Source organism: Panthera pardus, unplaced genomic scaffold (genome assembly GCF_024362965.1).
Source record: "Panthera pardus isolate Hobbes unplaced genomic scaffold, ASM2436296v1 HiC_scaffold_24, whole genome shotgun sequence".
Taxonomy (NCBI): Eukaryota; Metazoa; Chordata; class Mammalia; order Carnivora; family Felidae; genus Panthera; species Panthera pardus.
The window spans coordinates 5,680,312-5,705,578 of record NW_026526810.1 but is presented as its reverse complement, the minus strand read 5'-3'; the positions used below and the strand labels follow the sequence as shown (position 1 = coordinate 5,705,578).

General features: G+C 43.0%; 1 protein-coding gene across 4 annotated transcripts in view; it reads right to left on the bottom strand.

The window, feature by feature from the left end:
- MCTP2 (multiple C2 and transmembrane domain containing 2) overlaps nt 1-25,267 on the bottom strand; it is a 237,312-nt gene that overhangs the window by 193,188 nt on the left and 18,857 nt on the right. The window lies entirely within an intron of this gene.

Below are 25,267 nucleotides of genomic sequence, written 5' to 3'. Positions count from 1 at the left end.
CCTTTCCCAGAGCAAATCATCACTTTCAGACCAAATGCTGAGTTCTGTAAGTCCTCCTAAAGAGCCACCAGACCTGGGGGTGGCCTTAGGGACCCCCAACACAGAAATATTCAGTGGAACGTCAATGCCTTCGCATAAGTTGCCAAAATGCACAGATTTGGAAGACGTGGAAATATTCTAAATTTTTCTGATTCATTTCTTACCAAGAGTGAAATAAAACAAACCAGGGGAGGAGGAGGAGCAGGAGAGCAAAATCTTATTACAGCACTGAAATTTTACAAACGCAAGCAAGAGAAGGCAGGAAGCTCAATTTAAAGAATAAACTGATGAGGGGTGCCTGGGTGGCTCAGTCGGTTGAGCGTCTGACTTCGGCTCAGGTCATGATCTCGCGGTCCGTGAGTTCAAGGCCCCACGTCGTGCTCTGGGCTGACAGCTCGGAGCCCGGAGCCTGCTTCGGATTCTGGGTCTCCCTCCCTCTCTGACCCTCCCCTGTTCATGCTCTGTCTCTCTCTGTCTCAAAAATAAATAAACGTTAAAAAAAAAAAGAAGAAGAAACTGATGGGTCTTCAAGGGAGGTAGAAAGAAGGCAAGACGGAAACAGTTGATCAAATCTGTGGGAGTCTATGCGCCATGCTTCACCATGAGCAACATACAGAAACATTCAAGAGGAACCAAAAACCCAACAGCAGAGAAGGAATAACCCAATTTTCTGGGGGAAAGTGGTGCTCTGGCTGCAAAACTGAGCCAGTTTCGTGTTGGACACTTTGCAGGACATCTCAATGTCACCAGGAAACATAGAGACCATGGGGGCCATTATCCTCCAAATGCTCTCTACCGTATCTCTTTAGCTAATGATCTCAGTCTAGAATTCTAGCAGCTTTCTAATTCTCTACACCCATCCCAAGAGTAGAAACACTGGCTCTCGGAGATCATAAATGCAAACTTCTTCAGCACACTATATTTCACTTTAACTGCATCTAAAGAAATGATGTCAACTTAAAAAGCTAGGAAGTGACTTACCCCCATGTCAGGTACCATAGACTTCTTTTCCTACTTTATATCTCTTGTTTTATTGCCATATCACTCGGTAGGACCCAGGGAGATCATCGCCAAGAAAGTGCTTTGCAAACATGACATAAATACTAACAAGTAGGGGGCTTCAACGCTTAATCACTATATTTTGCCCTAAGGGAGATCTCTAATCTTTCCCGGGTTTTCTTGTTCTAAATAGTTGTAAAGGCCTTTGATTTTCCGTGTCGCCCTTCCTGACATTTTTTTTTTAATTTTTTTTTTAACGTTTATTTATTTTTGAGACAGAGAGAGACAGAGCATGAACGGGGGAGGGGCAGAGAGAGAGGGACAGAATCGGAAGCAGGCTCCAGGCTCTGAGCCATCAGCCCAGAGCCCGATGCGGGGCTCGAACTCACGGACCGCGAGATCGTGACCTGAGCTGAAGTCGGACGCTTAACCAACTGAGCCACCCAGGCGCCGCCCCCTGCCTGACATTTTTAATCCACCTCAGTCCCCAATCATTTTCAGATCTCTGGACCTATTAGTTCTATCCAAACATTTCAGCCTTAGTTATGTATTCCCATATCCACTCTCGTTGCTGTTCTTTTATACTTAGATTTCTTCAGTCGTGTATAGAAAAGTATAGATCATGAACGTACTAGTGACATACCTTATGGAATAAAAATTTAAACACATTTTCTGTGTGACTTTCCCATCATGCCCTGCTGGAAGTAATCAGTAGTTGCAAACGGTATTTATTGTTTCCATATATTTTGTTCCATAACATTCAAGGATAAACATAATACTATTTATCATGATCATAAACTTTACTGATTATACATTTTACGTAAGTACTATATTGTTCCATGCTTTTCAATCAACGTTACCTTCAGGAACTGTATCCACAATGATAAATGTAGCTTTGTTAAAGTCATTTTAAAAAGCATACAATTCCGGTTTTATTTATTTTTTAATGTTTATTTATTTTTGAGAGAGACAGAGCGTGAGTGGAGGAGGGGCAGAGAGAGAGGGAGACACAGAATCTGAAGCAGGCTCCAGGCTCCGAGCTGTCAGCACAGAGCCCAAACTGGGGCTCGAACCCACAAACCGCGAGATCATACCTGAGCTAAAGTCGGATGCTTAACCAACTGAGCCACCCAGGCGTCCCTAATATTCTGTTTTTAGAGGATGTTGTAATTTATTGATTAATTTTTTTTGGCTACTTAAGATGCTCACTCTATTTTATTATTAAAAACAGAATTAAACAGACTTTAAAGAATATTCTTAGACTTGTCTTCTGGGGTTTATGTTAGTTTCTCCCAGGGTTTTTCTTTCTTTTTTTTTTCTTAATGTTTTTAATGTTTATTTATTTTGGAAGACAGAGACAGAGCGTGAGCAGGGGAGGGGCAGAGAGAGAGGGAGAGACAGAACCCGAAGCAGGCTCCAGGCTCTGAGCTGTCAACACAGAGCCCGAGGCGGGGCTCGAACCCATGAACTGCGAGATCATGACCTGAGCCGAAGTCAGACACCCAACTGACTGAGCCACCCAGGCTCCCCTTTCCCAGGATTTTTCAATCAGCTCTGGACTGCCCCCACTAGAAGTGGTTAGAAATGTGTCAAGAATGTTCGGTTGTTTTCACGGCCATGGTAGGAGGCATAACCCACACACAGTGGGCGCAGATCAGGGTTATGAAAGGTAACAAGACAGACTTGTCCTGCCCAAATTACCAAGAAGGCCTCACTGAGAAACACCCTATCTCAGAGTTGAAGTGTTGACCTGTGGGGTATGTGTATCCGAAACTTGACTACGTAGGTATTGCCAAACTGTTTTCCAAAGTAGATATATTAATTAATATGCCCAACAGCAGCCAATCAGTTTCTACCGTGCAATGTCTTTGCCTGCACCTACCGCTACAAGATTTTTTTTTTTTTTTTTTGGTATTTGCCAATCTGAAATTGTGAAAGGCGACCCATTATTGGGTTGATAGCTTTCTTTCTTCTTATTTGGAACCGTACTTTCAAAATGTTGACACCAGGGGCATCTGGGTGGTTCAGTCGGTTAAGCAACTGACTCTTGATTTCGACTCAAGTCCTGATCCCATGGTTTGTGAGTTTGAGCCCCACATGGGGCTCAGCACAGAGGACAGAGCCTGCCTGAGATTCTCTCTTCCTCTCTCTCTGCCCCTCCCAGGCTCGTGCTTGCCTCTCTCTCTCAAAATAAATAAATAAACATAAAAGAATTTCTTTTTATAATAATGCTTTCTTGCTACTTTCGGCTGCAAAACTCTCCACCCAAAATGTAGTTCTTAAAAATTTTTATGTGGTGCCAAGATTCACATTTGAAAAACATTTGATGAGTTGAGTTTATCAATATTTTTCTTGGCATGTTGTGTTTGTGTGCGTGGCACGAGTGTGGCGGCTGTGGTTTCTAAATCCTCAGGATCACAAATATATTTTCATATCTTTTCTTGATAAAGCTCTGAAGTTTTGCTTTTCACGGTCATTTGCCCTATCCTACATTGTTTACTTATGGTTTGGGATGGGGGACAGAGACTATTTTTCATGTACGCACATAATCAAAGTTCAAAGAACCTTTATATTAGTAAGACCTACCCTCCCTCCCGGTGGCACCTGGGTGGCTCAGTCAGTTGGGCATTTGATTCTTGATTTCAGCTCAGGTCATGATTTCACGGGTCATGAGATCGAGCCTCGTGTTCAGCTCTGTGCCGAGCACTGAGCGTGGAGCCTGCTTGGGATTCTCTCTCTCTCTCTCTCTCTCTCTCTCTCTCTCTGCCCCTCCCCCATTTGCACTGTCTCTCAAAATAAATACCAACATTAAAAAAAAAAAAAAAAAAAGACTGGGGCACCTGGGTGGCTCAGTCGGTTGGGTGGCCAACTTCGGCTCAGGTCATGATCTCGCGGTCCGTGAGTTCGAGCCCTGCGTCGGGCTCTTTGCTGACAGCTCAGAGCCTGAAGCCGGCTTCCAATTCTGTGTCTCCTGCTCTCTCTCTGCCCATCCCCCACTTGCACTCTGTCTCTCTCAAAAATAGACATTAAAAAAAAATTTTTTTTAAAAAAGACCAACCCTACCTCCCAATGATGTACAAGGCCATCTCTATCAAGTATAATTTCCATATATAACGTCTGCACCTGGTTATTGATACCTGTGCCCATATCACATCATTAATTACGATAGGTTTGTAGCAATTCTTGATATCTAGCTGGGTAAGGCACACCCTGCCATGGGTCTTCAGATTGGTTTCTTTTTTTCTCTGCTCTTCCATGTAAATTTTAGACCCATTTATTTCTCTAATACCCCCACTCCCAAAATAAAAGTGGTGAACATTTTGGTTGGCAGCTGCTTTACAAATTAATCTGAGGACCGCCTCAAGATATTATCTTCCTAGTCATGAATATGGCTACTTTCTATGTCTTTTTTCTTTTTCGTAATAGGCTTGTTTAGAGTAGTATTATGTAGAATAACTGCACAAAAGTGTGACAGTTCCCATATATCCCCTCGTCCTGCCCCCACACACAATTTTTCCGACTTGCCATCTATCATTAATGTGGTCTATTTGTTACAATTAGGTGCCATATTTGTTACAAGGGATGAAGGGTTACTGATGCCTTAGTATTAACTAACGTCCACAATTTACCCTGGGGCTCACCCTTTGTATTGTGCATTTCTGAGGTTGGACAAACACATAATGCCATGAGTCCACCATTACAGGATCATACAGAAGAGTTTTACTGCTTTAAAATCTTCCTCTGCTCCTCCTACTCAAACCCCGCCTCGCCTCTCGCCGAATCCCTGGCAAACATTGATCTTTTTGCGATCTCTATAGTTTTGCCTTTTCCAGAATGTCATATAGTTGGAAACACACATCACACAGACTTTTCACACTTTTTACTTTTTCACTTAGTAATATTTATTTACATCTCCTCCATGCCTGTTTGTGGCTTAATAGACAGCTCATTTATTTTTACTAAATAACATTCCATGGTATGGATGTACCACAGTTTATTTATCCATTCGCCCGTTGAAAGGCATTTTGGTTGCTTCAAATTTTGGGGAATTATGAATAAAGTTATTGTAAACATTTGTGCACAGAGGGAAACAAGTGACTTCTATACATGGATTCTAATTCCTAACATCTTGTGGAGGTCATTTATTAATGCTAAAATTTGTCTGTAAATGACAATTAATTCTGGTTTTCAATGTAGACTATTAAATTATTTTCAAATGATGACAATTTCGGGGCACCTGGGTGGCTCAGTTGGTTAAGCATCCAACTTTAGCTCAAGATCTTGCTGTTCACGAGTTTGAGCCCTGCGTCAGGGTCTGTGCTGATGGCTCAGAGCCTGGAGCCTGCTTCGGATTCTGTGTTTTCTCCTGTCTTCCCCTCTCCCGCTCATGCGCACTTGCTCTCTCTCTCTCTCTCTCTCTCTCAAAAATAAACAGTAAAATTTTTTTCTAAAAAGATCAAATAATGACAATTTTGTTTTGTCTTTTCTAAAATATTTTCTTTTCCTTTCTCTAAAATATTTTTCAGAGCTTCCAATTCAATAGGTAACAGGATGTTGGTAATATATCCAACACTGTTTTACCTGATCCGTATCAAAAGGCTTACTCACTTTTCTAAAGCTTACTTTTCTTTGTTGATTTTATTTATTGGGTCCTGTTCTTATTTTTACCCATGGATTTTTTCTATACCCTTTTGGTTTGATTTGCTTTTTTTTTTTTAATACTTGACATAGAAAATTAGATACCAATTTTTAGGCTATACTATTCTCTCTATTAATGCATTGAATGCTACAAATTTCCCTCTATGCACTGAGTGAGCTGCATCAAATGAGTTTTGATAGGTCGTATCTTCCTGGCCATTTATTCAAAATACTCACTTCCACCTTAAGTTCATCTACTTGATACATAGGGAGGTTTTAGAGGTATAGTGCTTAATTCTGAAAAAGAATTGGGATTGTTTGGTTATCTTCATGTTATTGATTTCTGGCTTACTTCCTAAGATTTAAGTCCTAAAGAAGAATCCATATCTTTTCAATCCTTTGCAAATGGAGGCTTCCTTTATGGCCCAACTTATGGTCAATTCTGCAGTTCTTGGGTTCTATATATGTCAGTTGGTTGAAACTGGTTGACTGCATTGCCTAGATCAATGTTCTTTAGATCAATGTTCTTCTGATTCTTCTGTCTCCTTGTTGTCTCAGTAAAGAGGGGAGGGACTGAGCAACAGTGATGACACGGAGTTGATGGGACTCAACAAAAGGAATGAGAGGGAGGGGAAATCCGGACTGAGTCCAGTCCAGTTAAAAAACCCTAGGCCATTCACTCCCAAGTGCAGATTTGGGGCTCAGACTTGGTTTCTCTGTGTTTCACAAGTTCACACGGAGAAGCCATACTGGCAGCGGAATACACGACTACAGAGCTGGGAGGTCGGGTCTAGAGACAGAGTCTGGGGAGACCGCCATTCAGACGGTGACTGCAGGCCTGGTGATGGATGGGCTTGCCATGAAGCGCATGAGATGGAAAGACGGGATGAGCCTTAAGGAACTCCAGCACCAAGCAGTGTTCGAGCAGGACAAACTTGCCAAGGACACTAAAACGATACAGCCAGAGAGGATGAAAAAAAGTGTGGTGTCACCTTATGACAACTAGAAACTAAAACAGAGAAGACAAAGGAAGGGTGTTGTACAGAGGAAGTGGTCCGGAGCATCAAGAGCCGCTTGAAGATGAGATAACACCAGTCCCGACAAGCCTCCATGTGGCGCAATGGAGATTACCGGTAATCTCAGTATGACTCATGGGGGCGTGAGGGGAAAGAAAGCCCGAGTGGGGAAGGTTCCAAAGGGTGTAGGAAAGGAAAAGCCAAAGGCAACAGACGAAATGACTTTCATAAAATTAGGCTGAAGGACCTAGGATGTGGGTCACGCTGAGGACACTTGATCATGGTTAGAGATGGATGGATAGAATACTCTTGGCTAAAAGTACGTGCTTCTCTCGCTACAGTGTTCAATCAACAATCACCTCTTGACAAAACCGCTGCCCACCACCTGCCAGTGCATGTGTGTGCGGGCACACACACACACACAATTTTCTTGATTCCCTTATCAGAATATTTCTTCTCTGCCGTGGAGCCACAGACCTGAATTGTGAAAAATCAAGCACTGCCCATGAAACAAGTGCACAGTCTAAATAATACACACCAAGCGTAAGAGAAAGTAATTCACTTCTTCATGCACTTGAGCTTGATGGCCTCACATTAAACCACACACGCTGATCTCTTATGCAGGACCTACATAACAAAACAACTGCCAAACCTCAAATGTGCCGCGTAACAGCACTATCACATTTAAGGGTTTAAAATTACCTGCAGAAGCAGAATGCCGGAAGTTATCTTTAGGACAGCAGAGGGAGAGAATTAGGGGAAGATACTAATGTCCAGTTAAAATCGTAATCCGCCTGAGTAAACTACACATTGTAGAAGCCATCTTAGGATAGAAAGTGTGGGGGCACCTGGGTGACTGAGTCAGTTAAGCTTCTGACTTTGTCTCAGGTCATGGTCTCGCGGTTCGTGGGTTCGAGCCCCGCGTCGGGCTCTGTGCCGACAGGTCACAGGCTCTGCAGCCTGCTTTGGATTCTCTCTCTCTCAAAAATAAATAATCAATGAAAAAAAATTTGGAGTAGAAAATGTGACTGAAAGGTAAGCCTAAAGACAGATAGTAATTTAGAACAGAGGAAGCCTTACACATATCTTTCTACGCCATTTCTGGACTGAAAGAGAGCATGTTTAATAAATTGTGTACACCCATCAGCCACCAAATCAATATAAATTTTTCAGAATACACAGCACAGTCTTTCAGAAATATGGCCGTCCCTGTCAAAAGCAAGAAGAAACTTTCACACACAAACATTTACCTTTTAAATCAACACCACGCACAGTTTCTCATTCCCCCACTTGTAAAATACCAAGCCAGTAGTTTCTTTTATAATGTAACTTTTCAAAGCATTCCCCAGGCCCAAGCCGAGCCTACGTCAACAGAAGCAGCAAACCCCTCTTGTCTCTCCAAAGAACAACTAAACCTCCCCCAAGAAGACAGCTCGATAATTCTAATACGCTACGGACAACTTTATCGGTGACTTCCATAGATCTGCAACCAGTTTAAAAATACCTGCTCAAAGAAAAGCATATCATTATGCTCTGAAGCCCATCTTATATAAAAATAAAAGTTTCATGCTTTCCTCAATGCAAAGTGACAGAGGAGAATAGAGAAATCGGATTCGTAGACAACCTGATGTCCGTTATCTCTTGTAACGTCCGTCAAAATTGTTTAGGTAGGGTGATTCCAGTAAACAATCAATTCCATCATCTGGATTAAAAACCACTGAACTAGCAGAAAATATAACTGCTGTAAACACAAACAGCAGATGTATACACAGGGCATTACCAGCTCCAACATACCCTTTTCCTTTGCTATTTTTATAAGTCGTTTAGTCAATAAATATTTGGTGGCACCGAGGCACTAGGTGGTGTTACGGTCGCGTGGGCATGCATCCGTGACAAAATGGGAGTCCTTGCTTTCAAGAAACTTCTGTTTTACTTGGAAGAGACAGACGGCAGGCCAAAGCATATGTGACGTGTTGGGTGACGGCAAGGGGAAAGGACAAGAACGGAACGGACGGGAAGGGGTAGCTGCGGACAGCCCGGCTGCCATGTATGTGTCACGCACCAGGAAAGCCCCCATTGGACGTGGTGAGCAGGAAATGAAAGACACGAGAGGGGCAGCCAAGTGCATGCCCTCAGGGGAAGCACCTTCCACACAGAAGACAGATCAAGTACAGAAGGTCAAGAGTAGGGCAAATGTCTCAGGGAGACTGAGAAGCAGGAAGGCAGACAGTGTGACTAGAGCACAGGAGGGGAGACACTGATAGGAAATGAGTTCAGAGGGAAGCAGGAAGTCAGATCAGGCAGGTCCTTGGGTGCCACTGTGAGGACACCCAAGTCCTTGGGTGCCACTGTGGGTTTCACTGAGTGGGTTGAGAAGCCACTGGGGTGGGGGGGGTGGTAAAAAGTGTGCCAATCATTCTTTATGAGCTCCCACCACACATCTGGCCCTGTATTCACTGATTTGCATACATCATCAGCAATGTTCACGATGATCTCGCAAATATGTATTTTCACCCCAACTTTACAGATGAGGAAAACACAACGTGTTCGGGTTCACAGAGCTGTGAATTGAAACCCAGATGGATCTCAGCGTTCCTCAACTGGAGGCACGACTGGCCTTTGGAGTACAACAGTTCTTTGTTCTATGGGACTGTCCTGTGCGTTGTAGGAGGACAGTTATCAACCCAGCCTCTACCTCCCAGATGCCAGCAATGCCCTTTGCCATTGTGACCTTCAAGAACATCAGACGTATTTTCAAAAGTCTCCAACAGGAACACCACTGCCACCAGCTAGAAACACTGTGCGGCACCTGCCGTCTCCACCACCTTGCTCCCCCTGCCTTTGCTATCCTGCTACCTGAAAACCAGCAAGTGCAACAAAACCCGTAAGAAAGACGGATGGATGCATTAAAAACTTTAAAAAAAAAAAAAAGACGTGTGGATGAATCAAACATTTTAAAGTTGGACTATTTTCGTGGCACCTGGGTGGCTCAGTTGGTTGAGCATCTGACTCTTGATTTCGGCTCGGGTCATGATCTCACACTTCACGGGATCACGCCCTGCATCGAGCTCTGTGCTGACAGTGCAGAGCCTGCTTGAGATTCTCTGTATCCCACTCTCTGCCTTTCTCAAATACACATTTAAAAAAATTATAATAAAGGTGGGCTATTTTCTCCGTTGAAACCACTTGTTATACACATCCTCCTCTATTTCAAATTCTGAAACAATATTATTGTCAAATATCACAGAACACAATCGTCCAGGCCAGAGAATATGATCTTCTTGAGGTACGGAGTTGGGCTTGAGAGACATTGGAATAATAAAACAATTGTCTGGGGATCTGGGGTTATAACAGGCTCTGTGCAAAATACTCAGGTGAGAAAACTGTCTTCCTATGTTTGTTAAAATGTGTTTAAAGGAAAAATTAGGGGCGCCTGGGTGGCGCAGTCGGTTAAGCGTCCGACTTCAGCCAGGTCACGATCTCGCGGTCCGTGAGTTCGAGCCCCGCGTCAGGCTCTGGGCTGATGGCTCGGAGCCTGGAGCCTGTTTCCGATTCTGTGTCTCCCTCTCTCTCTGCCCCTCCCCCGTTCATGCTCTGTCTCTCTCTGTCCCAAAAATAAGTAAACGTTAAAAAAAAAATTTTTTTTTTAAATTTTTTTTTTTTCAACGTATTTTATTTATTTTTGGGACAGAGAGAGACAGAGCATGAACGGGGGAGGGGCAGAGAGAGAGGGAGACACAGAATCGGAAACAGGCTCCAGGCTCCGAGCCATCAGCCCAGAGCCTGACGCGGGGCTCGAACTCACGGACCGCGAGATCGTGACCTGGCTGAAGTCGGACGCTTAACCGACTGCGCCACCCAGGCGCCCCAAAAAAAAATTTTTAAAGGAAAAATTAGCGAGAACTACTAGGAAATTGTCTACAGCGATGCATAATCACATATGCGTGAGTCTGATCAATTCCATCCTTTTAGAGCTGCTATATCCCTATGATATTGCTTACATAAACACTGAAAATTAATGCTGAGACATCGGGTTTCAATAAATCTTCCTAAGGCAGCCATTGAAAAAGCTATGACTCACGGTCCTCAAAGTTGTAGAGATAAATCCATGTTATTATCGAAGATATCAATTATGCTCACAAATGAATGTGATCAGAGCTTGAACATCAGCAGGATTTGAAACCAGGCCTAAATCTTCCTAATGCAATCAGTGAAACGATGTGACTCAGACAACCAAAGTTGCGGGGATAAATCTATATTATCATGTGTCCAAAACATTCATTATGCTTACAGCTGAATTTGAAGGGAGCTTGAAAATTGGCAGAATTTGAAATCAAGCCCAACCAAGCCCAATTGCTTCAATAGAAGACATTTCGATGGGCGCTTTCGAAATAGTACTCGATCCTCAGGGAAGAAGACCCACTATTAGAGCCAGAGCAATGACAAAGTCCTCATACTATTAACTGAAACAATAATATTAATAATAAATTTGAGCCTCAGTTCAGAACTGGAAATCTGGCAAATGTTTCTCTGAAGTCCTAAAAAAAAAAAAAACCCACCAGTAACATCTTATATATAAAAAGATATAGGGGCGCCTGGGGTGTCTCAGTGAGTTAAGCGTCCAACCCCGGCTCCGGTCATGATCGCAGGGTTCGTGGTTCGAGCCCCGCGTCGGGCCTCTGGGCTGACAGCTCAGCCTAGAGCCTGCTTCAAATTCCATGTCTTTCTGTCTCTCGGGCCCTCCCCCACTTGTACTCTGTCTGTCTGTCTCTCTTTCTCTCCTTTCAAAAATAAGCATTAAAAGAAATTTTAAGATATAAACAGAGGAGGGTTTAAAAATAAAATGATTTTTTTCAGGGCTGACTCTATGCTTTCTTATCCCCTAAAAATCAATATAGAACTGCTACGTGCATATCTACTGGTTCTTATCAGCTTCGAATCAACCTGCCCGCCAGAAGTTTACAACCTAACGATAAGAAGTCAGGGAAGAGCAAAGCAAAATAACACACCCAATGAAGACGCAGACGTAAAACTGGTGACTATTTAATGAGGTCTCAACCCTACTGTCTACACAAATGGAGCCCGTGAAGGGAAAAGGCAAGGCGGGGAGGCCCCCCCGCAAGGAAAAGAATAATGACAGCAAACTAAAATTAAGACCATATCCATCCCGTCACACTCAAACTAAACCAGAGCTCCTCTGGAATGACAAAAAGCAAATACACAAACGAAAAAGCTGACAACACAAAGTGCCGGCGAAGATTTGGAGCAACTGGAACGCTCCTGGATGATTGCCGGTAGGGGCGCCTGGGTGGCTCGGTCGGTTGAGCCTCCAGTTTCAGCTCAGGTCACGATCTCGTGGTTTGTGAGTTCGAGCCCCACGTCGGGCTCTGTGCTGACACCTCAGAGCCCGGAGCCTGCTTCGGATTCTGTGTCCCCCTCTCTTCCTGCCCCTCCCCAGCTCATGCTCTCTCTCTCTCTCAAAAATAAATAAATGCTAACAATAAAATTTTTTTTAAAGAATCCTTCTATATCATGATTATGGTGGTGGTTACGTGTCTATGTCTCAAATTCAGACAACTATATACCCACACAGATAAATTCTACTGAACGTAAATTATAACTCAAGAAACCTGATCTTGGGGGCTCCTGGGTGGCTCAGTCCATTAAGCGTCTGACTCTTGATTTTGGCTCAGGTCATGATCTCATGGTTTGTGAGATGGAGCCCCACGTGGGGTTCTGTACTGACAGTGTGGAGCCTGCTTGGGATTCTCTCTCTCTTCCTCTCTCTCTGCCCCTCCTCTGCTCATAAGCTCTCTCTCTCTCTCTCTCTCTCAAAATAAATAAATAAACATTAAAAAAAAAAAAAAAGGAAACCTGATCTTAGGAAGAAAAAAAATAACTGAACCAACTGGATTTCAATCAAGTTACAGAACAGTTATTCAAAACAAATCAAAATGATGCAATTCACCTGCAGACTTCCTGGTCCTTGTGAGCCCCGCCCCTGTGGAAAAGTCCCATGTCACAATGCAACGCTTCAAATCTTACAAATCCCTGAAACATCACCAGCAACTGCTTTTGCACTCTATTTCCAAAATGCCTTACTTCCACTGTGCTGGAAATGTGTTACACTTCCCTGTTTTGTTTTCCAATTAAATTACTTCATTCCTATCCTTTTATAAGGGAAGACAGGCAGGGCGGCTCTATCCCAAATGTCAGATGCCAAAGGAGGGAATCTGGTCTCTTGCGGCGAAACGCATTCTCTACCAGCTTGCCTCCACACTTGCCAAATCCTTCTCTGCAGTTCTCATTCCGCCCACCTCCAGGCAGTGGGGTATGCGTACCTCCATGTAGGCAGAGACTGAATAACAGAACTTCCACATATATTGATCTTAACTTTAAAAGCGAGAAAAATTGTCGCTAAAATTTAGCACATAGATCGATATACCTGTTTGACAATATTTACTGAGCCAAGAATCCGTGCCAAGAATCAGTCAATGTGCTGGGGATGCCACAGTGAACAAAACAATGTCCCTGCCATCAGACAGCACAAATCGTAGGGGAGACAGGTAAGAAACCATAATACCAAAAGCACATATTTAAAGACATACGCAGGCAATCCCCACTGTGAAAGATGGTAATGAAGAAACATAAAGCCAGGAAGAAAGCTAATCCATAGATCAGCTAATCACAAGCCATTCAGAGCTGCTCAGAGGGAAAAATGTAGGTTTCACTGTATAGATGGATCGCAGGTCACGTGCTCCAGGATCATCCAGTGAGCTCTTGAGAGACTGTAAAGTGTGTGTCCACATGTGTGCATATAGATTTATATTTCTATTACCTCGTTACTGAAAAAGATCCTTGCAAAGAAACTATGGACTGAAGATAATCCTTTTTATTTACTTTGAGAGAGAGAGAGAGAGGGAGAGCAAGGGGAGAGGGGCCAAGAGAAGCAAAGAGAGAGAGAGAATCCCAAGTAGGCTCCACCCCGACAGCACAGAGCCCAATGCAGGGCTCGAACCCATGATCCATGAGATCGTGACCTGAGCCTTAATCAAGAGCTGGCCGCTTAACCAAATGCGCCACCCAGGTGCCCCAGGGCTAAAGATAAAGCTAATGATGAAGCACAGGGAAAAGTATTAAAGAGCAGCCAATTATACTCCAAGAATGAGCTTTTTGTAAAAACCACCCCATGAAGTGGTTAAAACTGTTAATAATGATACGTTTCATCATATTGCTGTTTGTAAAAATGAGTATTTAATTGCTAATCGGTTGGGTGAGAATAAAAGCTTTTTTATACTTATAATAGGTTCTAGATGTTTAGATGCGGCTAATTTCGTCTTCATCTCATCTTTCCCTTCTTAAACGACTTTTAAAGGCATAATTTATATATAATAAAATTTACCCACTGTATGTGTGTAAATTGAATAATATGTAGTAAACTTTCTGAGTTGTACAGCCATCACCACAATCTACTTTTAGGACAATCATCCTTCATTTACGATAGGTATGTATCTATGTATGTATGTATTTATATCTATGTATGTATGTATTTATTTTAATTTACATCCAAGTTAGTTAGCATATAGGGCAACAATGATTTCAGGAGTAGATTCCTTAATGTCCCTTACCCACTTAGCCCATCCCCCCTCCCACAACCCCTCCAGCAACCCTCTGTTTGTTCTCCATATTTAAGAGTCTCTTATGTTTTCCCTGTCCCGGTTTTTATGTTATTTTTGCTTCCCTTCCCTGATGTTCATCTGTTTTGTATCTTAAAGTCCTCATATGAGTGAAGTCATGATATTTGTCTTTCTCTAATTTCGCTTAGCATAATACCCTCTAGTTCCATCCACGTAGTTGCAAATGACAAGATTTCATTCTTTTTGATCGCTGAGTAATACTCCATTGTATGTATGTGTATGCATGGGTATGTATGTATGTATGTATGTATGTATGTATGTACATCCTCGTTATCCATTCATCCATCGATGGACATTTCGGCTCTTTCCATACTTTGGCTATGGTTGATAGTGCTGGTATAAACATTGGGATGCATGTGCTCCTTCAAAACAGCATACCTGTAACCCTTGGGTAAATAATAGGTCTTTTTTTAATGTTTATTTATGTATTTTAAGAGAAAGAGAAAGAGAGAGAGCAGGGGAGGGGAAGAGAAGAGAATCCCAAGCATGTTCTATGCCATCACCATAAAATCCCACACAGGGCTCAATCTCAATGAACCATGAGATCATGACCTGAGCCAAAGTCAAGAGTTAGACACTCAGCCAACTGAGCCACCCAGACACCCCTCAATATGTCTTTTAATGCAAATTACAACATACACATTAGAGTAGTTCTGAGCTAAGTATATGCAATCTACAAGTAAATAAATGCATATACATGGGGTATGTGTTTAAAACTATTTGCTAAAAGAGAGGCATAATCTGGGGCGCCTGGGTGGCTCAGTGGGTTGAGTGTCTGACTTTGGCTCAGGTCCTGATCTCATAGTTCACGAGTTCGAGCCCCACATGGGCCTTGCCGCTATCAGTATGGAGCCTGATTCAGATCCTCTGCCCTCCTCTCTCTCTGCCCCTCCCGTGCTTGCGCTTTTTCTCATAAATAATACACAGTTTCTTTTAAAAAGAGGGGTATGAATCATGGGGCGCCTGGGTGGCTCAGTCGGTTGAGCGCCCAACTTTGGCTCAGGTCATGATCTCACGGTTTGTGGGTCCGAGCCCCGCGTCGGGCTCTGTGCTGACGGCTCGGAGCCTGGGGCCTGCTTCAGATTCTGTGTCTCCCTCTCTCTCCGCCCCTTCCCCTCTCATGCTCTGTCTCTCTCTGTCTCTCAAAAATGAATAAACGTTTTTGTTTTTTTTTTTAAAGAGGGGTATGAACCAAAAGCATGGAGACTCTGGCTTTAGGGCCCCGCATCACAATGTCCCCCAAGACTATGTGACCCCCTTGTAGAAGCCCCACTGGACTCAGTTCCTTGATCTGTCTCTCTTGTGCTTTCGCTATCTTTCTCCAATACTCAATGCCTTTTTCTGCACTTAGAGTCGTGTCTCTGCGGCCCATGATAAGATTACAGGAAGAGCAAACAAGCAGTTTGGTAATCGCTTCATCAGAAGGAGGATATCCTCAGCACAGACAGTGTCTGGAGGTTAGGCCTGAAGACCTAAAGTTCAGGGAGTTGACCCCCAACCTCCAAGATTCCAGGGTGAATGAAACACACATGCGTACACGCGAGTTACGAATCGGGGGAACAGGCATGTGAATATCAAGGTGTACCGTGAAGAACCGATAAAAAATTACTCCATTCCAAAATCAGCTGTGCACTTCCTGAACAATTGCTTTTCTCTAAAAAACAGACTCGGTCTTTTTATTTTTTTTTTAAGATTTTACATATATTTTTAAATCTCCACACCCAGCGCGAGGCTCAAACTCACAATCTGGAGATCAAGGGTCATAGGCTCTACCCACTGAACCAGCCAGGCACCCCTCAAGCCTTTTCTTCTGTGGAACTGGTCAGAACTCAGGCCCAACCTGAAAGTTTCTCTCTCCCAAACCTAATGGTTTGTTCTTTACATCATCTCGGCATCACCTTTGCATACTGGAGCGTCTTTCACCTTAATTCTTTTCCTTAGTTTTTTTTTTGGTTTTGTCTTTGTTGGTGATGCATAATCACATCCTTGAGGAAAATAGAAAGGAAAGTTGAGTATGGATAACTGAGTGGATTAAGAGCTCATTAAGAGCTCTCATCTGAGGACTAACATCAACCTGTCTTAAGTACCCGACATACCTTGAATACGTATTTTCTCATCAATTACTAACACGACAAGGCAGGCATTGGTGTTATACCCATCTGATAGATGAGTTAGTAACGCACAAGTTTGAACAGCCTACCCCAGGACAGACAGCCAGTAAGGAGGGGAGCCGGGATTTGAACCCAGGCCAACTGACTCCACAGGCTGCTTTCTCAGTGATCGCTCTCTTTATAACGTCTCCCAACTCAGAGCACGAGGCAGGATGGGTACGCTAACTGCAGGATCGTAGGAAGGCGGCAAAGGAGACACATTTGTTGTGCAGGTGGAATCAGGGACCGCGACCTCAAAGAGTTCAGAAACATCTAAGAGGTCCCCGGTGCTGCCACCAGGTACGAGGATCCAGCCCTTCCAGGTAGGGGGCTCCCCCCCACCATCCCTCCCCCCCAGATTCAGCTCTTGAGAAGCAAGAGGTTAACTGCTGAACTGACAACTCAAGGCACACAAAGCCTCGAAATGACTCTCTTCTGCCAACGGCCAATCCTCGTGTGTTCACATAGCCCACGTTTGTGAATCAGCCTACTCCCAAAAATGTACCTGCAACCCCCGCAACACTTCCGTGGTCACTCACGAACGCGCGCAAAGTGGCCAACAACGTGACTGGCCCAGTGTGCGCATTCCCAGCTGAGGGCGGACAGGGCAATGCTCCGCCTTCTTGTTTCACCTCTCATTCTGTCAACCAACGTCTTTCTCGAGATCCGATGTCACTTTTTTTTTGGAGTTTAAGTTTTTTGTGTGTTAATTTTGTTGTTTAAAATGCACCCCCGTCCCACACACACACACACACACACACACACAGTGCTGAAGCACTGTCTGATGTTCCTTCAGTGCAAGAAGGCTGTGATGTGGGTTAGGAAGAACATACTTACGTTAGATAAGCTTCATTCAAGCGTCACAGTTGTGACGCTACAGTTCGCTACTGATTGTGAGTTCGATGTCAGTGAACCAGGGATATATATTTAATATGGGGCCTTTAAACAGAAACGCACATAAAACAAAGTTATGTATTAATAGGTTGACAAAAAGGTGACCGGACGTTCACGGAACCTAACTCTGTATTTCCTTTAGCAGCACGGGTTCAGTGCTGCTGATAACTTCGTGAAACGTAACTACTGGGGACAAGAACAATCAATTCTCTACCTCTTTTGATAGGGAGTTTGTCCAGACAGAATTCAGCCAGAAATCCAAGTGCATCATGGGTCCCGCCCTGCTTAAGAAACAGGGTTCTGGTCACAAAGATTTACGGCAAGAGTCTATTTTGCACTATAAAGATGAAATAATCTAATTTTTTTTTCCATCAAGGAGTTGTATGCCTAATTCATCTGACAACTAAAGTAATAATATGTTTTTTTTATTTTTTTTTTAAAAATTAAATTTATTTTTGAGAGAGAGACAGAACATGAGCAGGGGAGGGGCAGAGAGAGAGGGAGACACAGAATGTGAAGCAGGCTCCAGGCTCCGAGCTGTCAGCACAGAGCCCGACGCAGGGCTCGAACCCACAAACCATGAGCTCATGACCTGAGCAAAGTCAGGCGCCCAACCGACTGAGCCACCCAGGTGCCCCAATAATAATATGCTTTGAAGAGCAATAAATATTTTAAGTGTAGACGAAATCAAACACATAAACACTGCAGCTAGGACTTCCATAAATCTTACAGTCATTGTTGAATTTGCATTCACAATTAAAGTTAAAATGAAGAGTGAGTTTAGAGACCATTGGTCTTAATAAGTGATGATAAGCCAGCATGATTCCAGCAGTTTCCTAGTGATCTCCCAAAAGAACAGTTCATGTGAAAAGTTGCTGAAAGAGTAGGAACACACACACACACACACACACACACACACACACACACACACACGAGGCACACTAATTAAAACTGCAATTTTCCAACAATTCTTTTCAAATGAAGCTCAGTTAGCAGATACACATGTTAAAAGGTACCATGGATTAATGTATTTAATGATAATTGTACAATAAGAATATTACAAAGTTTCACTAAATGGTCCTTAATAATACTGTAATTATTTATGTGACTGCAACTAAAAAGCCTTTTAAGGATAATTTATTTTTTTCACTTTTAAAATAAGCAACATTACTTGGAATAAAAGAATATAGATTATATTGGCAAAATAAAATATATAATCACAGGGGCGCCTACGTGGCTCAGTCAGTTAAGCATCTGACTCTTGATTTCATCCAGATCATGATCTCACAGTTGTGAGATCAAGCCCCACGTTGGGCTCCACACTGAGTGGAGCCTGCTTGAGATTCTCTCCCCCTCTCTCTGTCCTTCCCCTGAATACATGCACAGCATCTTTCTCTCTCAAAATAATTTTTTTTAATGTATGACCATAACTAGAGGGGAAGGAAATAAAACACTGATTTATAAGTTTCCCAAAAGTAATTAAATATGTGCCTAATTAGATTAATTGGCATACACAAGAAATGGACATAACATAACATCATTATAATATTTTTCAAAGTTCTGAGATAAAGGTGCCTAGGTGGCGTAGTCGGTTGAGCATCTGACTTCAGCTCAAGTCACGATCACATGGTTCGTGAGTTCGAGCCCCACATCCGGGCTCTCTGCTGTCAGCACAGAGCCCGCTTTGGATCCTCTGTCCCTACCCTGCTCACGCACACACGGGTTCTCTCTCAAAAATAAATATTTTTTTTAAAAGTCCTGAAAAAAATATCATTTCCAATAAATGCAACCTCACACTGACTATACTGGCTTAGATAGGATGCCCCATTCAAAGTTGCTTATAATGGGAAATAAACATCACTAGTTTTAAACTATGGCATACATTCATTCCAGAAAGATCTACCAGTCAAGCAAGGATTTTATTGGATAGCGTTGGATATGGTTAGAAAAACTATTTCCTTCCATTAACATGATCTAACCAACATTATCCGCATCCATTCACAGAAACACTATTTGGAGTTCCGAAAGAATCATCTTCATATGCCTGGATCTCACAAAGTCAGACCATGCGCAAATAGCTCATAGTGGTGGGGTGGGGGCAAATAAACAGCCACATTTACTGAGCACATACTATGTTCCTCGTCTCGTGGTTCTTGAGATCAGGCCCCACATCGGGCTCCGCACTGACAGTGTGGATTGGGATTCTCTCTATATATAAATCTCTCTTCCTCTCCCCTGATCATGCTGGCTTTCTTTCTTTCTCTCTCTCTCTCTCTCTCTCTCTCCCCCCTCTCTCTCTCTCTCTCAAAATAAATAAACTTAAAAAAAAAAAAGGGTCCAATGAGTTTATTTCAGAATCTTCAGCAAATTATTCTCCTTCTAGCCTCCCTAATGCAGATTTTGGGCATCTTTTCACGCTGCATTTTTATTGAGGTCCTGCAAACCCCATGAAGTGCTCTAGGCTGTGGCGGGGGGGGAGGGGCATCTGCCAGAGCAGACTGAGCACACCCCAGGAAGTGTCCAGCACAACCTGGGGCATGCAAAGAAAACACTGGAACTTCCATTCAGACTGATCTCAAAGGTCCGTTTAATTTCTATTTTTGTGAGTGTTTAATAATACATGCAATATCAGTACCACAATACACGTACATAATTTATAAGCAAATATATAAACTTATATTGGGTGTGCCTGGCCAAAAAGTATCTGCTCATAGGCTGTATGATCAAAAGAGCATGGAGAGAATGTTTCTAGAGCACCTGAACAATTAAATCCTTTAATCTGCTGAAAAAAAAAAAAAAAAAAAAAAAAAAAAAAAAACTACAATGAAAAGAATTTGCTTTTCCCCTTTAGGCAATGACTATTTTTGGAACAGTGTCTCTTCTTTCAGAAAAAAGGCTCAAGTAATGAACATAAACTAGACAAGGTGAAACACGCAAAATGCTCATTAAAAAAGAAAAAGGTAAGAGCGATTTAAACAGGGTGTTTGATAAATACCACTGTCACCTGTTAAAGGAAGTTTCTCTAGGGAAATTCATTAAGCATCAATTTCAACAAATGATCTCATTTGTCTCAAGTTCACTGTAATATTTACAAACTACATTATGCACTGCTTCCTCCGAACCATTCACATCATTTGCGTTTTCAAAGGTAGACAGGTGCCTTTCTGTGGACCCAGGTGATGCAGAAGAGGTAGGGAAAAAACAAAAAAAAAAAAAGATACGCATTTCCTCCGTGAGAGAAGTCGCTCATAATTAGAGCAGAAAGTAAAACTCACAACATTAAAATAAATCCATTTACCATAAGGCAGGGTTAGAGAAATCTGGTCAATTAAAGCCTGGATTTAGCAGTGTAATAACATGTGTTATGTTCATGTAATAGTATTCATGTAATAACATGCAGGAGTTAGAAGCCCTCATGACCCTGGAGCCCAAGGAAAGGTCAATATGCAGAAAAGACCATAAATATCCTTAATTTTTTAAGTGTATTTATTTTGAGAGAGACAGAGGCAGCGCAAGCAGGGGAGGGGCAGGGAGAGAGAGAATCCCAAGCAGGCTCCACGGCTGTCAATGCAGTGCTTGAACTTGAATGCAGCGCGTGCAGGGCTTGAACTCACGAACCGTGAGATCACAACCTGAGCCGAAACCAAGAGCCGGACACTTAACAGACCGAGTCACCCCCATAAATATCCTTTAAATGGTGAAGTTCCCCAAAACAAAATGACTTTTCTTTGTAATCTCCCAGGTCACTGCAGTAAATACACACACCACTGTTGCGGGTGCAACACGGTATGCAGGATAAGGTTGAATTCGATCTGATCCATCGTGAACTCTGCAAGTCCCTCTTTTGAATGAACTCCCAGGATCAGCTTTCCAAGTCTGACTTGACCTCTTATTTATTCCACAGTTCAACAGCGAAGGCAGACAGGGGACCGGCTCCCCGGAAGCTTGTGTTCCTGGGGAGGACATGTACGTGTGGAGGGGAAGATGGGAGTCATTTCGGAGAAGTGGTGACACACGAGCAGACACTTCAGTGACAAAAAAGAATAACCTGGCTGTTTGGAGAAGATGATTCCAGACATACGGAAGAGTCCACGCAATGCCCCACAGCCAGAAGCGTGCTCCCCTCTAGCGTAGGAATAGCAGAGTGGTCAATACAGTCAGACCTGCATGATCTAGCAGGTGGGGGGAGGAGGTGATGTCAGAGATGGTTGTGGGGCCAGCAAAGGCTTTAGGTTTTTTTTTTTTTTAATTTTCTTTTTAAATGTTTTTATTTATTTTTGAAGGAGAGAGAGACCGACCGTGAGCAGGGGAGGAGCAGAGAGAGAGGGAGACATAGAATTTGAAGCAGGCTCCAGGCTCCGAGCTGTCAGCCCAGAGCCCGACGCGGGGCTCGAACCCATGAACTGGGAGATCATGACCTGAGCCGAAGTCGGACGCTTAGCCAACTGAGCCACCCGGGTGCCCCAAGGCTTTAGGTTTTAAGTGAGCTGCGAAGAAGCCATGGCAGGAGTTGAGGGAGACCAGCTCAGGTGAATGATCAAAGGGTCTTTTGTTTGCTATTTGCTTTTTCCTTCTTAGCCTTCTGGCTATTCAGATTTCCGTAACAGTGGATCCATCCCACGGCTGGAAATACCAAAGGCTACACCACAGCTTACATTACCCACCGCCCACTGCCTCCACTCAGGAAATAAGAAAACGGGAAGGTCACGCTTCCTTTGGAAAAGGTCCTTTGCTCTGCTGAGAATCCCACTCACAGAAAAGACCCCAATCCCTGAGACGGTTTTTCCCTTCCTGATCCTTGCCAGTGACTCAATAATAGCCTCCCAACCTAAACAATGTCATGCAGGGGCGCCTGGGTGACTCAGCTGGTTGGGAGCATCCGACTTTAGCTCAGGTCATGATCTCACAGTTCGTGGGTTCGAGCCCCGCGTTGGGCTCTGTGCTGACAGCTCAGAGCCTGGAACCTGCTTCCGATTCTGTGTCTCTGTCTCTCTCTGCCCCTCCCCCGCTCATGCTTTGTCTCACTCTGTTTCTCAAAAATAAATACACGTAAAAAAAAAAAAAATTTTTAAAAAAAAAGCTGTTCTGCATAAGCCCAGAGCCCTTCTCCACTGCTTCCCACCAAATCACCCCAAGGACTCCCCATGGGGAACACTCCATGCTTGGAGTTCTTTATCTAAATAGGATGTATCGGGGCACCTGGGTGGCTCAGTCAGTTGAGCATCTGACTCTTGATTTCGGCTCAGGTCATGATCTCACAGTTTGTGAGTTCGAGGCCCATGTCGGGCTCTGTGCTGACAGCACGGGTCCTGCCTGGGATTCTCTCCCTCCATCTCTCTCTCTCTCTCTCTCTGTTCCTCGGCTTGCTTTCTCTCTCTCTTCCAATCTCAAAATAAATAAACATTTAAAAAAAATAAATAAATAGGATGTATCACTATTTGGTGAAAACAGGTACAAATAAGTAATCTTTAAAATATTTATTACATCAGATGGTGAGGAGTGCTTTGTCAAAAATAAAACCGCTAAAAAAAAAAAATTAACTTTCTAGCCCTCCATATCTAAATTGATGCTATTACCAAAGATCTCAGATGGAGAGAAGAAAGCCAGCGCTCTACTAAAAACAGTACCAGTTCTAAAGAGATCTTCTAATCCCGTTTCGCTCTTAGGTCTCCAAAGTACCTGCCTGACCAAACTTGAAATTTAGCTATCTTCCCTAAAGGTATATTTGAAATCATTTCTGTCAACAGCCCTGACTAGACTGATCATCTCACCAAGAAAATTAGTGTGTAGCTATAAAGATCAAAATGTTAGGAACTACTGGGGCGCCTGGGTGGCTCAGTCAGTTAAGCATCCGACTTCGGCTCAGGTCACGATCTCACGGTTTGTGAGTTCGAGCCCCGCGTCGGGCTCTGTGCTGACAGCTCGGAGCCTGGAGCCTGCCTCGGATTCTGTGTCTTCCTCTCTCTCTGCCCTTCCCCTGCACACGCTCTGTGTCTCTCTGTCTCTCAATAATAAACAAACGTTAAAAACATAGTTTTTAAATGTTCGGAACTATTTTGGAAAATACGGATCAATATGATCTACCAAATGTCTTTGGGGGGAAAAAAGGGGGCAACGTGTCTGACGTCCCAATCAGAAATTTCTAAAAAGTCAAATGTACATAAATCCCAGTTTTGCCAAGCCTGACAGCATATTCATTGGCCCTAACACACCTTTTATAAAAAGGTCAGGTTAAACCCATCTGAGAACTTCAAGCTTTAGAGAAAAAGTACAGAAACGCTTGTTTAAGTTACCAGCAATGTGACAGAGTTTGGAAATTCTCTCTGGTAAAGTCCTTCACTTCTAAATGAAGAGTCACATTTAAGGTTGTGATCAATGGCAAACTAATGTTTACTTTCATAAGGGCAAGTATGACGGCTTAAATTCATTCATCCATTCAACAAATATATCTGTAACTTAGTCCTTTAGCAGAATATAAAAATCTGTTTTCTTAACATTTGTACAAGCGAGTTGTGTTGATCTCAATGTCACCCAAATATGAATCAATTACCTCCAGAAATCACACACCGGCCACATTTGTTAAATTTCCAAATCAAGTGGGTAATTCGTTGGTAGGTGAGAACTTGTGACCCTTTGTTGTGTGGTGACTGTAGGCACGCACTGAATTGAACTCTTTTTGTCTGAGTTTTCTGAATCCTCACAACCATAACAAAGGTGGGTAAAATTACTCCATGAAACATGAGAGAAAAACCAAGGATTATAAAGATTAAGCAATTTTTCCACTGATACTCGGCCGTGTAAAGACTAGAACCGGTTTTTCCCTAACCACAAAATCCGTGCTTGTACCTACAGACTGCATTGCCGTCCCTAACTAGGGATCACCAGCTCTCTCTTCTGGGTAAATCAGTCATAAATCTAAATTAAAAAGAATTAAGGAATCCAAAGAGACACTGTGGCCATTATAATTATTGGTGCATTGGAGTGGGAAAACAGCACAGAAAATTACAAAGGCTAATTAGGGGCGCCTCTAAGTTACAGTTTTCGTGTCTTATTTTTATGGCAGGCAACCCTATCTCCTCTAAAGAGATTCTGAGTTATACTTACAACCTAAATTACGTGTTAAAAACCTAGAGAAGATTTAAGCTGTTTCATTTTCACAAACAACAAAAACTATAAACCAGAGACATGAATGGAAAAATTCCGGTTAAATTTTCTTCTCTCTCTGGCACTGCAGTGTAGTTATCAGCACTTGGCAGAGGCCTAATTAACATTTGTTAAATGGAACGGAAGGTCAACCGGCTAATTAGCATAGAGATATGGCTAGAGCCAGACCTTTTGACTCTCCAAGTAATTTTCTTTCAATGACAATTCAAAAGGTTGTGTCTGGCACCTTCAGTACACTTTTTAAAAAGAAGTTATATGCAGCATCATTAATCATTAGAGAAATGCAAATCAACACCACAATAAAATACCACCTCACATCCATCGAGGGGGCTACTATTAAGAAAAACAGAAAATAACAAGTGTTGGCGAGGACCTAGACAAATTGGAATCCTTAGGTACGATTAGTGGGAATGTGAAATGCTATAGCCTCTACAGAAAACAGGATAATGAATCAAAGCCACAATGAGATACCACCTCACACCTGTCAGAATGGCTCGCGTTAACAACTCAGGCAACAACAGATGTTGGCGAGGATGCAGGGAAAGAGGATCTCTCTTGCACTGCTGGTGGGAATGCAAACTGGGGCAGCCACTCTGGAAAACAGTATGGAGGTTGCTCAAAAAACTAAGAAATAGAACTACCCATGACCCGGCAAGTGCACTACTAGGCA